Below are 9,815 nucleotides of genomic sequence, written 5' to 3'. Positions count from 1 at the left end.
TTTTTTTTTGTTGAAAAATAAGTGCGTAATGCGTTTTTTTTTAATTCATATGACACTTTTTACAGCTTCAGCTTCAATTTTAATAAATTCAGGTCCAGAATCGTTTGTAGTTGATTGCAGTTTAAATTTTTTTTTAGTTGAAAAAAATGCGTAACGCGTTTTTTTTTTAAATTCATATGAAGCTTTTTACAGCTACAGCTTCAATTTTAATAAATTCAGGTCCAGAATCGTTTGTAGTTGATTGCAGTTTAAATTTTTTTTTAGTTGAAAAAAATGCGTAACGCGTTTTTTTTTTAAATTCATATGAAGCTTTTTACAGCTACAGCTTCAATTTTAATAAATTCAGGTCCAGAATCGTTTGTAGTTGATTGCAGTTTAAATTTTTTTTTAGTTGAAAAAAATGCGTAACGCGTTTTTTTTTTAAATTCATATGAAGCTTTTTACAGCTACAGCTTCAATTTTAATAAATTCAGGTCCAGAATCGTTTGTAGTTGATTGCAGTTTAAATTTTTTTTTAGTTGAAAAAAATGCGTAACGCGTTTTTTTTTTAAATTCATATGAAGCTTTTTACAGCTACAGCTTCAATTTTAATAAATTCAGGTCCAGAATCGTTTGTAGTTGATTGCAGTTTAAATTTTTTTTTAGTTGAAAAAAATGCGTAACGCGTTTTTTTTTTAAATTCATATGAAGCTTTTTACAGCTACAGCTTCAATTTTAATAAATTCAGGTCCAGAATCGTTTGTAGTTGATTGCAGTTTAAATTTTTTTTTAGTTGAAAAAAATGCGTAACGCGTTTTTTTTTTAAATTCATATGAAGCTTTTTACAGCTACAGCTTCAATTTTAATAAATTCAGGTCCAGAATCGTTTGTAGTTGATTGCAGTTTAAATTTTTTTTTAGTTGAAAAAAATGCGTAACGCGTTTTTTTTTTAAATTCATATGAAGCTTTTTACAGCTACAGCTTCAATTTTAATAAATTCAGGTCCAGAATCGTTTGTAGTTGATTGCAGTTTAAATTTTTTTTTAGTTGAAAAAAATGCGTAACGCGTTTTTTTTTTAAATTCATATGAAGCTTTTTACAGCTACAGCTTCAATTTTAATAAATTCAGGTCCAGAATCGTTTGTAGTTGATTGCAGTTTAAATTTTTTTTTAGTTGAAAAAAATGCGTAACGCGTTTTTTTTTTAAATTCATATGAAGCTTTTTACAGCTACAGCTTCAATTTTAATAAATTCAGGTCCAGAATCGTTTGTAGTTGATTGCAGTTTAAATTTTTTTTTAGTTGAAAAAAATGCGTAACGCGTTTTTTTTTTAAATTCATATGAAGCTTTTTACAGCTACAGCTTCAATTTTAATAAATTCAGGTCCAGAATCGTTTGTAGTTGATTGCAGTTTAAATTTTTTTTTAGTTGAAAAAAATGCGTAACGCGTTTTTTTTTTAAATTCATATGAAGCTTTTTACAGCTACAGCTTCAATTTTAATAAATTCAGGTCCAGAATCGTTTGTAGTTGATTGCAGTTTAAATTTTTTTTTAGTTGAAAAAAATGCGTAACGCGTTTTTTTTTTAAATTCATATGAAGCTTTTTACAGCTACAGCTTCAATTTTAATAAATTCAGGTCCAGAATCGTTTGTAGTTGATTGCAGTTTAAATTTTTTTTTAGTTGAAAAAAATGCGTAACGCGTTTTTTTTTTAAATTCATATGAAGCTTTTTACAGCTACAGCTTCAATTTTAATAAATTCAGGTCCAGAATCGTTTGTAGTTGATTGCAGTTTAAATTTTTTTTTAGTTGAAAAAAATGCGTAACGCGTTTTTTTTTTAAATTCATATGAAGCTTTTTACAGCTACAGCTTCAATTTTAATAAATTCAGGTCCAGAATCGTTTGTAGTTGATTGCAGTTTAAATTTTTTTTTAGTTGAAAAAAATGCGTAACGCGTTTTTTTTTTAAATTCATATGAAGCTTTTTACAGCTACAGCTTCAATTTTAATAAATTCAGGTCCAGAATCGTTTGTAGTTGATTGCAGTTTAAATTTTTTTTTAGTTGAAAAAAATGCGTAACGCGTTTTTTTTTTAAATTCATATGAAGCTTTTTACAGCTACAGCTTCAATTTTAATGAATTCTGGTCCAGAATCGTTTGTAGTTGATTGTAGCTTTAAACTTTATTTTTTTAGTTGAAAAATAAGTGCGTAATGCGTTTTTTAAAAAAATCATATAAAGCTTTTTACAGCTACAGCTTCAATTTTAATGAATTCTGGTCCAGAATCGTTTGTAGTTGATTGTAGCTTTAAACTTTATTTTTTTAGTTGAAAAATAAGTGCGTAATGCGTTTTTTAAAAAAATCATATAAAGCTTTTTACAGCTACAGCTTCAATTGTAATGAATTCAGGTCCAAAATCGATTGTAGTTGATTGTAGTTTGAAAATTAATTTTTTTAGTTGAAAAATAAGTGCGTAGTGCGTTTTTTTTAAGTTTATTTGAAGCTTTTTACAGCTACCGCCTAAATTTTAATGAGTTCAGGTCCAGCATCGTTTGTAGTTGATTGTAGTTTTAAATTTTTGTTTGTAGTTGAAAAATAAGTGCGTAATGCGTTTTTTAAAAAATTCATTAGAAGCTTTTTACAGCTACTGCTTAAATTTTAGCGAATTCAGGTTCAAAATCGTTTGTAGTTGATTGTAGTTAAAATTTTATTTTTTTGTTGAAAAATAAGTGCGTAATGCGTTTTTTAAAAAATTAATTTGAAGCTTTTTACAGCTCGGCTTCAATTTTAATGAATTCGGGTCCAGAATCGTTTGTAGTTGATTGTAGTTTTAAATTTTTTTTTTGTTGAAAAATAAGTGTGTAGCGCTTTTTTTTAGTTTATATGAAGCTTTTTACAGCTACCGCCTAAATTTTAATGAATTCTGGTCCAGAATCGTTTGTAGTTGATCGTAGTTTTAAATTTTTTTTTAGTTCAAAAAGAAGTGCGTAATGCGTTTTTAAAAAAATTCATATGAAGCTTTTTACAGCTACAGCTTCAATTTTAATGAATTCAGGTCCAGAATCGTTTGTAGTTGATTGTAGTTTAAACTGTTTTTTTTAGTTGAAAAAAAAAGTGCGTAATGCGTTTTTTTTTTAAATTCATATGAAGCTTTTTACAGCTACGGCTTCAATTTTAATGAACTCAGGTCCAGAATCGTTTGTAGTTGATTGTAGTTAAATTTTTTTTTTTAGTTGGAAAAAAAGTGCGTAATGCGTTTTTTTAAAAATTCATATGAAGTTTTTTACAGCTACAGCTTCCATTTTAATGATTTCAGGCCCAGAATCGTTTGTAGTTGATTATAGTTTTAAATTTTTTTTTTGGTTGAAAAATAAGTGCGAAATGCGTTTTTTTTTTATTTATATGAAACTTTTTACAGCTACAGCTTCAATTTTAACGAATTCAGGTCCAGAATCGTTTGTAGTTGATTGTATTTAAATTTTTTTTTTTAGTTGGAAAAAAGTGCGTAATGCATTTCTTTAAAATTCATTTGAAGCTTTTTACAGCTACAGCTTCAATTTTAACGAATTCAGGTCCAGAATCGTTTGTAGTTTATTGTAGTTAAACCTGTTTTTTTTAGTTGAAAAAAAAGTGCGTAATGCATTTCTTTAAAATTCATATGAAGCTTTTTACAGCTACAGCTTCAATTTTAACGAATTCAGGTCCAGAATCGTTTGTAGTTTATTGTAGTTAAACCTGTTTTTTTTAGTTGAAAAATAAGTGCGTAATGCGTTTTTTTTAATGTCATATGAAGCTTTTTACAGCTACAGCTTCAATTTTAACGAATTCAGGTCCAGAATCGTTTGTAGTTTATTGTAGTTAAACCTGTTTTTTTTAGTTGAAAAATAAGTGCGTAATGCGTTTTTTTTAATGTCATATGAAGCTTTTTACAGCTACAGCTTCAATTTTAACGAATTCAGGTCCAGAATCGTTTGTAGTTTATTGTAGTTAAACCTGTTTTTTTTAGTTGAAAAATAAGTGCGTAATGCGTTTTTTTTAATGTCATATGAAGCTTTTTACAGCTACAGCTTCAATTTTAACGAATTCAGGTCCAGAATCGTTTGTAGTTTATTGTAGTTAAACCTGTTTTTTTTAGTTGAAAAATAAGTGCGTAATGCGTTTTTTTTAATGTCATATGAAGCTTTTTACAGCTACAGCTTCAATTTTAACGAATTCAGGTCCAGAATCGTTTGTAGTTTATTGTAGTTAAACCTGTTTTTTTTAGTTGAAAAATAAGTGCGTAATGCGTTTTTTTTAATGTCATATGAAGCTTTTTACAGCTACAGCTTCAATTTTAACGAATTCAGGTCCAGAATCGTTTGTAGTTTATTGTAGTTAAACCTGTTTTTTTTAGTTGAAAAATAAGTGCGTAATGCGTTTTTTTTAATGTCATATGAAGCTTTTTACAGCTACAGCTTCAATTTTAACGAATTCAGGTCCAGAATCGTTTGTAGTTTATTGTAGTTAAACCTGTTTTTTTTAGTTGAAAAATAAGTGCGTAATGCGTTTTTTTTAATGTCATATGAAGCTTTTTACAGCTACAGCTTCAATTTTAACGAATTCAGGTCCAGAATCGTTTGTAGTTTATTGTAGTTAAACCTGTTTTTTTTAGTTGAAAAATAAGTGCGTAATGCGTTTTTTTTAATGTCATATGAAGCTTTTTACAGCTACAGCTTCAATTTTAACGAATTCAGGTCCAGAATCGTTTGTAGTTTATTGTAGTTAAACCTGTTTTTTTTAGTTGAAAAATAAGTGCGTAATGCGTTTTTTTTAATGTCATATGAAGCTTTTTACAGCTACAGCTTCAATTTTAACGAATTCAGGTCCAGAATCGTTTGTAGTTTATTGTAGTTAAACCTGTTTTTTTTAGTTGAAAAATAAGTGCGTAATGCGTTTTTTTTAATGTCATATGAAGCTTTTTACAGCTACAGCTTCAATTTTAACGAATTCAGGTCCAGAATCGTTTGTAGTTTATTGTAGTTAAACCTGTTTTTTTTAGTTGAAAAATAAGTGCGTAATGCGTTTTTTTTAATGTCATATGAAGCTTTTTACAGCTACAGCTTCAATTTTAACGAATTCAGGTCCAGAATCGTTTGTAGTTTATTGTAGTTAAACCTGTTTTTTTTAGTTGAAAAATAAGTGCGTAATGCGTTTTTTTTAATGTCATATGAAGCTTTTTACAGCTACAGCTTCAATTTTAACGAATTCAGGTCCAGAATCGTTTGTAGTTTATTGTAGTTAAACCTGTTTTTTTTAGTTGAAAAATAAGTGCGTAATGCGTTTTTTTTAATGTCATATGAAGCTTTTTACAGCTACAGCTTCAATTTTAACGAATTCAGGTCCAGAATCGTTTGTAGTTTATTGTAGTTAAACCTGTTTTTTTTAGTTGAAAAATAAGTGCGTAATGCGTTTTTTTTAATGTCATATGAAGCTTTTTCCAGCTACAGCTTCCATTTTAATGAATTCAGGTCCAAAATCGTTTGTAGTTGATTGTAGCTTTAAAATTTATTTTTTTGGTTGAAAAATAAGTGCGTAATGTGTTTTTTAAAAAAATCATATGAAGCTTTTTACAGCTACAGCTTCAATATTAATGACTTCAGGTCCAAAATCGTTTGTAGTTGATTGTAGCTTTAAAATGTATTTTTTTAGTTGAAAAATAAGTGCGTAATGCATTTTTTAAAAAAAATCATATGCAGCTTTTTACAGCTACAGCTTCAATTTTAATGAATTCAGGTCCAAAATCGTTTGCAGTTGAATGTAGCTTTAAAATTTATTTTTTTAGTTGAAAAATAAGTGCGTAATGCGTTTTTAAAAAAAATCATATGACGCTTTTTACAGCTACAGCTTTAATTTTAATGAATTCCGGTCCAAAATCGTTTGTAGTTGATTGTAGCTTTAAAATTTATTTTTTTAGTTGAAAAAAAAATCATATGAAGCTTTTTACAACAACAGCTTCAATTTTAATGAATTCAGGTCCAAAATGGTTTGTAGTTGATTGTAGTTTTAAAATTTATTTTTTTAGTTGAAAAATAAGTGCGTAATGCGGTTTTTAAAAAAATCATATGAAGCTTTTTACAGCAACAGCTTCAATTTTAATGAATTCAGGTCCAAAATGGTTTGTAGTTGATTGTAGTTTTAAAATTTATTTTTTTAGTTGAAAAATAAGTGCGTAATGCGGTTTTTAAAAAAATCATATGAAGCTTTTTACAGCAACAGCTTCAATTTTAATGAATTCAGGTCCAAAATGGTTTGTAGTTGATTGTAGTTTTAAAATTTATTTTTTTAGTTGAAAAATAAGTGCGTAATGCGGTTTTTAAAAAAATCATATGAAGCTTTTTACAGCAACAGCTTCAATTTTAATGAATTCAGGTCCAAAATGGTTTGTAGTTGATTGTAGTTTTAAAATTTATTTTTTTAGTTGAAAAATAAGTGCGTAATGCGGTTTTTAAAAAAATCATATGAAGCTTTTTACAGCAACAGCTTCAATTTTAATGAATTCAGGTCCAAAATGGTTTGTAGTTGATTGTAGTTTTAAAATTTATTTTTTTAGTTGAAAAATAAGTGCGTAATGCGGTTTTTAAAAAAATCATATGAAGCTTTTTACAGCAACAGCTTCAATTTTAATGAATTCAGGTCCAGAATCGTTTGTAGTTGATTGTAGTTTAAACTTTTTTCTTTTAGTTGAAAAAAAGTGCGTAATGCGTTTTTTTAAATTCATATGAAGCTTTTTACAGCTACAGCTTCAATTTTAATGAATTCAGGTCCAAAATCGTTTGTAGTTGATTGTAGTTTTGCATTTTTTTTTAGTTGAAAAATAAGTGCGTAATGCGTTTTTTTTTAAATTCATATGAAGCTTTTTACAGCTACAGCTTCAATTTTAATGAATTCAGGTCCAAAATCGTTTGTAGTTGATTGTAGCTTTAAAATTTATTTTTTTAGTTGAAAAATAAGTGCGTAATGCGTTTTTCAAAAAAATCATATGAAGCTTTTTACAGCTGTTGATTGGTGTCAGTCATCATCAAATCAGTCAGCATCTGCAAATCCGAGAATTGGTTTATTTACTGTTGGTTTAAATACTAATTTTTTTGTTAGTTAAATATCTAAGTATTCTTTTCAAACATTGCCAATGTTCTTCCGATGGGTTTTGTTGATATCTTCCGAAATACGCAACTGCATAACATATATCTGCTCTTGCACAAAGCATAATATACATCAAGCTTCCCAACATCTCTCTATAAGGTTTATTAAGTTCTGTTTGCGAATCGCTTTGTACAAGTTGTAGACCTTTTTCAATTGGGCTCCGTACAGGATTACAATCGGCCATGCCAAATTTTGTAAGTATTTTCTCTATACTTGCTTCTTGTGATAGTTTAATGCTGTTATTCTGTTTTTCAATTTTGATTCCAAGAAAGTACTTCAGTTCGCCACAATCAGACATATCGAATTTCTTGCTTAATTTTTTTTTAAGCCACTTGATGGAGGAAAGTTCTTTTCCAGCAATAAGCAAATCATCCACATACATTACAACAATTAGATAAATATCTACAGAAAATTTTGTGTACAAACAGTAATCATGATTAGATCTAGAAAAACCAAGCTGCAATAAGTGTTGATTAAACTTTTGATTCCAACATCTTGGAGACTGTTTCAGACCATAGAGAGATTTCAAGAGTTTGCAAGCTTTTCCCGATTCAGCTTCAATTCCTTCAGGAATCGCCACGTACAATTTTTCTTCTAAGTCTCCGTACAAGAAAGCTGTTTTTACATCCAACTGATGAAATATTTAATTTTTATGTACACCCACCGACAGGACTACTCTTATTGTTGTAAGCTTAGCTACAGGTGCATATGTCTCATAAAAATCCTTTGGCTACAAGTCGGGCTTTATATCGAGCGGGCATACCATTTTCATCATCCTTCACACGAAAACCCCATTTTGATTTCAATAGCTTCGTTTCTTTTGGAGCATCCAATATAGTCCATACCTTGTTTTGGTCCATGGAATTTAGATCTTCTTTGATTGCTGCCTTCCAATTAGTCGCATCACTTCGTCCAGTGATTTCAAGGCGCTCCCGTTCACTGTGCCTCAATACAACCTCTGATGATGGATTATTTTCTTCTTGCGAAGGGAGCGCATCTGGACTATGTACATTCTCAGCATCTTGAAATACTTCATTTAATAAGCCATCTTCACCTTCATAATTTTGGCCGAGCATTGCACCATCCCCCTCTTGCTCATATCTTGATTGTTTGTACGCACTATATTTAATTCTTAAATTCTCGAGTTTGATTCCTGCTTAAAAGGAAAGCAGTCTTCATCAAATTTAACGTCTCTTGCAATGAAAACTCTTTGATTATCTCGATCCCACAATCTATATCCATTTTGAACATAACCAATCATAATCGACTGTCGACTCTTCGAATCCATTTTCTTCCTTTGTTGGCTTGGTATCCACGCATATGCTTTGCATGCAAAAATTCTTAGTTTTCTAACGTCAGGCTTGACCCGTACCACATCTCTGCCGGAGTAACTGAACTTTTCAAGAATATCGTTGGGCTTCGGTTTATTAAATAAACCCCAGTGCATACCGCTTCACACCACATTCGTTTTGGTGCATTGGCTTCAAAAAGCATAGACCTTACTTTCTCGACTAAATTCCTGTTGAATCGCTCTGGGACTCCATTTTGCTGAGGTGAGTAAGCAACAGTTGCATCCTCCTGGATCCCCTTCTGCTTGTACCACTCCTCTTGTTGCTTAGAGCAATATTCGCGTCCTTGATCAACCGTTATTTTTGAAATTAGAGCTCCAAACTTTGCTGTAACAATTGCTTCATACTCTTTCATTACTTTGAATACATCAGACTTGTACTTAATAGCGTAGGCAAATGCAAAATGCGTGTAATCATCAATGAATGACACGAAATACCTTGAACCATTCCATTCCACGGGATCAATTGGCCCGCACACATCCGAATGAATTCTCTATAGTGGCCTTTTTGCTCGTTCACGATGTCCATTGAAAGGATCACGGCAGTGTTTAGCTTCAACATACATATCCCAAAATTTTATTTTATTTGTTCTTACATGCAAGCCATTTACAAGATCTTTATTCACCAATTCATCAAAAGCTTTTTGTCCAATATGCCCAAAACGCTTATGCCACAAGTCGACTTTGTCTTCATTGCACATGTATGTAAAATAACACTTCTTTTCTACTTCAATTTTATAAAGCCCATTGCACAAGTATGCAGTTGCTAACGGCTCTCCATTTTTTACTATATTTGCCTTATTTTTGTTGAAAATCACATCAATCTCTGCATTAGCTTTCGGACTGATAGCAAATTATCACGCAGTTCTGGAACATAGAGCACATCTTTCATAACTAGCTGCAACCTTTATTGCTAATACCACTTATTTGTACTGATGACTTTGCGATTAGCGATTCATTGTCTTTAGCAACGTTAATTAAAACAGGCGTATTCAATTTCAAAAGATTTTCAAAATACCATTTCTCGTTCACTATATCGTTTGTAGTTGATTGTAGTTTAAAATTTTTTTTTTAGTCGAAAAATAAGTGCGTTTTTTTTAAATTCATATGAAGCTTTTTTCAGCTACAGCTTCAATTTTATTGAATTCAGGTCCAGAATCGTTTGTAGTTGATTGTAGTTTTTAAATTTTTTTTAGTTGAAAAATAAGTGCGTAATGCGTTTTTTTAAATTCATATGAAGCTTTTTACAGCTACAGCTGCAATTTTAATGAATTCAGGTCCAGAATCGTTTGTAGTTGATTGTAGTTTT

The 9,815-nt window shown here is 30.0% G+C and overlaps 1 protein-coding gene across 1 annotated transcript in view; it reads left to right on the top strand.

The window, feature by feature from the left end:
- Stacl (SH3 and cysteine-rich domain-containing protein) overlaps positions 1 to 9,815 on the top strand; it is a 132,220-nt gene that overhangs the window by 86,352 nt on the left and 36,053 nt on the right. The window lies entirely within an intron of this gene.

This window comes from Rhagoletis zephyria, unplaced genomic scaffold (genome assembly GCF_001687245.7).
Source record: "Rhagoletis zephyria isolate East Lansing unplaced genomic scaffold, Rhagoletis_zephyria_1.1 Rzeph_scaffold_00246, whole genome shotgun sequence".
In the NCBI taxonomy this organism is placed as follows: Eukaryota; Metazoa; Arthropoda; class Insecta; order Diptera; family Tephritidae; genus Rhagoletis; species Rhagoletis zephyria.
The sequence above is the reverse complement of the archived record's forward strand: the minus strand, read 5'-3'. Positions and strand labels throughout refer to the sequence as shown.